The following is a 4,726-nucleotide window of genomic DNA, read 5'->3' as shown; positions in this document are numbered from 1 at the left end:
GGTTTGCCCCGGGTGCGCACCTCGCGTGCACCTTCGCCGCGGTGGGCACCATGGCGTGCACGAAGTCGGAGCCCGGTTTGCCCCGGGTGCGCACCTCGCGTGCACCTTCGCCGGGGTGGGCACCTTGGTGTGCAGACCTTGGCTGGGTTGCGCGCCCTGGTGGGCACCATGGTGCGCACCAAGGAGCGCTCCGAAGTGTGCTCCAAGGTGCGGCCTGCACGAAGTCGGAGCCCGGTTTGCCCCGGGTGTGCACCTCGGGTGGGCACCTTGGTGCGCATGCCTTGCCTGGGCTGCGCACCAGGGCGGGCTCAAGATGGCACCCGCGTTCCTTTTTTTTCACTATCTTTCAAAACGGAAATTTTAAAATCTCATTTTTTTTTGCCTTTTTCTGGAAATTAGTGAAGGCAGCGCATCAAAGGTGCGCACCTCGCTGCCCACCACGGTGCGCAACGCCGGTGGGCACCCGGGAGTGCTTCGAAGTGTGCTCCAAGGTGCTGCGTGCACGTTGTCGGAGCCCGGTTTGCCCCGGGTGCGCACCTCGCGTGCACCTTCGTCGGGGTGGGCACCTTGGCTGGGTTTGCCCCGGCTGCGCTCCGAAGCGGGGTTATTGGAGCGCCGCCTCTTTTTTTGTCGGAGCGTTTGGTGGGGTTTCTCGCATTGGCTCTTCCGAGGCCCGGTTGCCACCCTGGCGCGCACGAAGTCGGAAGTAGGGTTAATTGCCCGGGTGCGCACCTTTGCCAGGGTGGGCACCTTACCTGGGCTGCGCACCAGGGCGGGCTCAAGATGGCACGCGCGTTCCGTTTTTTTCACTATCTTTCAAAACGGAAATTTTAAAATCTCCTTTTTTTTTTGCCTTTTCTGGAAATTAGTGAAGGCAGCGCATCAAAGGTGCGCACCTCGCTGCCCACCTTGGTGTGCTCTGAGGTGCGCACCCGGGAGCGCTACGAAGTGTGCTCCAAGGTGCGGCGTGCACGTTGTCGGAGCCCGGTTTGCCCCGGGTGCGCACCTCGCCTGCACCTTGGCCGGGGTGGGCACCTTGGCTGGGTTTGCCCAGGGTGCGCTCCGAAGCGGGGTTACTGGAGCGCCCCCTCTTTTTTTGTCAGAGCGTTTGGTGGGGTTTCTCGCATTGGCTCTTCCCAGGCCCGGTTGTTGGGTGCGCTCCCACCCTGGCGCGCGCGAAGTTGGAAGTTGGGTTAATTGCCCGGGCGCGCACCTTCGCCAGGGTGGGCACCTTGGTGCGCACACCTTGGCTGGGCTGCGCACCAGGGCGGGCTCAAGATGGCACCAGCATTCCCTTTTTCTCACTATCTTTCAAAACGGAAATTTTAAAATCTCGTTTTTTTTTTGCCTTTTATGGAAATTAGTGAAGGCATCGCATCAAAGGTGCGCACCTCGCTGCCCACCTTGGTGTGCTCCGAGGTGCCCACCACGGTGCGCAACGCCGGTGCGAACCCGGGAGCGCCCCGATGTGTGCTCCAAGGTGCGGCGTGCACGAAGTCGGACCCCGGTTTGCCCCGGGTGCGCACCTCGCGTGCACCTTGGTGCGCACACCTTGGCTGGGTTGCGCGGCCTGGTGGGCACCATGGTGCGCACCAAGGAGCGCTCCGAAGTGTGCTCCAAGGTGCGGCGTGCACGAAGTCGGAGCCCGGTTTGCCCCGGGTACGCACCTCGCGTGCACCTTCGCCGGGGTGGGCACCTCGGCTGGGTTGCGCGCCCTGGTGCGCACCAAGGAGCGCTCCGAAGTGTGCTCCAAGGTGCGGCGTGCACGAAGTCGGAGCCCGGTTTGCCCCGGGTGCGCACCTTCGCCGCGGTGCGCACCATGGCGTGCACGAAGTCGGAGCCCGGTTTGCCCCGGGTGCGCACCTCGCGTGCACCTTCGGCGGGGTTGCGCGCCCTGGTGGGCACCATGGTGCGCACCAAGGAGCGCTCCGAAGTGTGCTCCAAGGTGCGGCGTGCACGAAGTCGGAGCCCGGTTTGCCCCGGGTGCGCACCTCGCGTGCACCTTCGGCGGGGTTGCGCGCCCTGGTGGGCACCATGGTGCGCACCAAGGAGCGCTCCGAAGTGTGCTCCAAGGTGCGGCGTGCACGAAGTCGGAGCCCGGTTTGCCCCGGGTGCGCACCTCGCGTGCACCTTCGCCGCGGTGGGCACCATGGCGTGCACGAAGTCGGAGCCCGGTTTGCCCCGGGTGCGCACCTCGCGTGCACCTTCGCCGGGGTGGGCACCTCGGCTGGGTTGCGCGCCCTGGTGCGCACCAAGGAGCGCTCCGAAGTGTGCTCCAAGGTGCGGCGTGCACGAAGTCGGAGCCCGGTTTGCCCCGGGTGCGCACCTCGCGTGCACCTTCGCCAGGGTGGGCACCTCGGTGTGCTCCGAGGTGCGAACCCGAGAGCGCTCCGAGGTGCCCACGAAGTCGAAAGTCGGGTTAATTGCATTGTTTTCCCCGGGTGCGCTCCGAGGTGCGCAACATCGGCGCGCACCAAGGAGGGCTCCGAAGTGTGCTCCAAGGTGCGCACGATGGCGTGCACCTCTGGTGCGCACGATTCGGAGCTCGGTTTGACCGGGGTGCGCACACCTTGGCTGGGTTGCGCACCTTTTGTGCGCTCCAAGGTGCGCACGAAGTCGGAGCTCGGTTTGCCCCGGGTGCGCACCTTCGCCAGGGTGCGCACCTTGATGCGCACGCCTTGGCTGGGCTGCGCACCTTGGTGGGCGCCATGGTGCGCACCTTTCGTGCGCTCCAAGGTGCGCACGAAGTCGGAGCTCGGTTTGCCCCGGGTGCGCACCTTGGTGGGCGCCATGGTGCACTCCGAGGTGCCCAAGATTGGTGCGCACCAAGGAGCGCTCCGAAGTGCGCTCCAAGGTGCGCGCGAAGTCGAAAGTTGGGTTAATTGTCCGGTTTGCCTCGGGTGCGCACCTTGCGTGCACCTTCGCCAGGGTGGGCGCCTTGGTGCGCACACCTTGGCTGGGCTGCGCACACCTTGGCACCCGCGTTTCCTTCATTTTAAATTTTTTTTTTTTACAATCTCTCAAGTGGGAAATTCTATAATCTCAACTTTTTTTGCCTTTTCAGGAAACTTTTGAATGGAGCGCATCATTGGTGCGCTCCGAAGTGTGCTCCAAAGCTCTCTCCAGCTGCGTGCACCTGCCCCGGCCGCGCACCCGGCCCCGCCCAGCTTCGCTCACCTGTCCCGGGCGTCTGGTGCGGAACCTTAGAGTAAGAAACATCACCGTGCACCTTGGCCAACGTGCGCGACTCGACCGAGCGCGCACTGGCCGAGGTGCACACCGATTTCACCTGGGTGCGCGCGCAGCACCTCGGGCGCACCGGGGTGCGCGCACAACGCCCGGGTTGCACCGTGGCCTGTGTGCTCGGGGCGCCTCGGGTGCGCGCTCGGTGTCGCCCCCGCGCGCGCGGTAGTGCGGGCAGCGCACCCCGGCCCGGCCCGGCCCCGACGAGAACGCAAACGGGCAAAAGGTTTATTCAAATAGCATTGCGACGCCCGGCGAAAAACTAAAAAAGGGTGCAACACCGGGACTTCCCGGGAGGTCACCCATCCCAGTACTACTCCGGCCCAAGCGCGCTTAACTGCGGAGTTCTGATGGGATCCGGTGCACTAACGCTGGTATGATCGCACCCGTTATGAGCTTGTCGCAGTGTGTACTTAGCAAACCGCGACCCACGTGCGAATCCACCCCGGCCACCCACCCCCGTCGAGGTGCACACCCTCCCTCGCGAAGTGCGCCCCGTTCGCCAAGTGTGAGCCCTGCCCGGGTGCGCGCACCTTGCTAGGGCGTCGGGTGTGCACCCGGCCCGGCCTACGTGCGTGCACCTGGAGGGGGCGTCGTGTGCGTGCAGTGTCCCGTCTGCAACGCGGTGCCCACACACCACCTCGGGCGCAACGACCTGCGCTCACATGTGGGCCGAGTGCACCTTGGTGCATGTTCGGGGCGCCTCGGGTGCACGCTCGATCTTGCCCCGGTGCACCAAGGCGCTCGGTTTGCCCCGGGTGCGCACTTGGTGCAAGGTGGGCACCCAAAATAGGGATCAAGCACCAAAACACAAGTTTCGGGATGCAAAATGGGACCCAAGGACCACAAATGCGTTCCAAGACCCATGATGGGTCCACGAGAACAAAAATGTGTTCCGAGACTTAATAAACAAATATTGGGTTTTAGGAGAAGAAACATGCTCTGATGCCCAAAACGAGAATCGACCCCGAAAAGGCCACAGGCCAAAAGTGGGATGCGAGACAAAAAAAAATGGGACCCGAGGACCAAAATTGGGTTCCCAGGTCGAAGACAGGGCAACCGGACAAGAAACGACCTCTAAGGCTCGAAATGAGTCCCGGCGACTAAAACTTGACAAGAAGCACCCATCAGGCACCCAACTCGACACCCATGGGATGCCGACCCACCCGGGCTTCCACCTAGCACACCTTGGCACCCACCCACCCTCGCACCCAACCTCGCACCCAACTTAGCACCTTTGAACCCACATTGGCACTCACCCTGACCCTGGCACCTTGGAACCCACATTGGCACTCACCTTGACCCTGGCACCCACCTTTGCACTCACCTTGGGACCCACCCTGGCTCCCACCTCGGCACCCACCCAGACACCCACCTTGGTTCCTTGGCACCCACCTTGGATCCTTGGCACCCACCCCGACACCCACCTTGGCACGCAACTTGGCTACTTGCCACCCATCTTGGCTCCTTGACGCCCACCCCG

General features: G+C 63.6%; 1 non-coding gene across 1 annotated transcript; it reads right to left on the bottom strand.

The window, feature by feature from the left end:
* Positions 1-3,512: 3,512 nt before the first annotated feature.
* Positions 3,513-3,631, bottom strand: LOC131864532 (5S ribosomal RNA). Its single transcript, XR_009363299.1, has one exon. It is a non-coding gene; the product is annotated as a 5S ribosomal RNA (ribosomal RNA).
* Positions 3,632-4,726: the final 1,095 nt, after the last annotated feature.

Source organism: Cryptomeria japonica, unplaced genomic scaffold (assembly GCF_030272615.1).
Source record: "Cryptomeria japonica unplaced genomic scaffold, Sugi_1.0 HiC_scaffold_88, whole genome shotgun sequence".
Taxonomy (NCBI): domain Eukaryota; kingdom Viridiplantae; phylum Streptophyta; class Pinopsida; order Cupressales; family Cupressaceae; genus Cryptomeria; species Cryptomeria japonica.
Note: the sequence above shows the minus strand (reverse complement) of the source record. Positions and strands in the feature narration are given on the sequence as shown.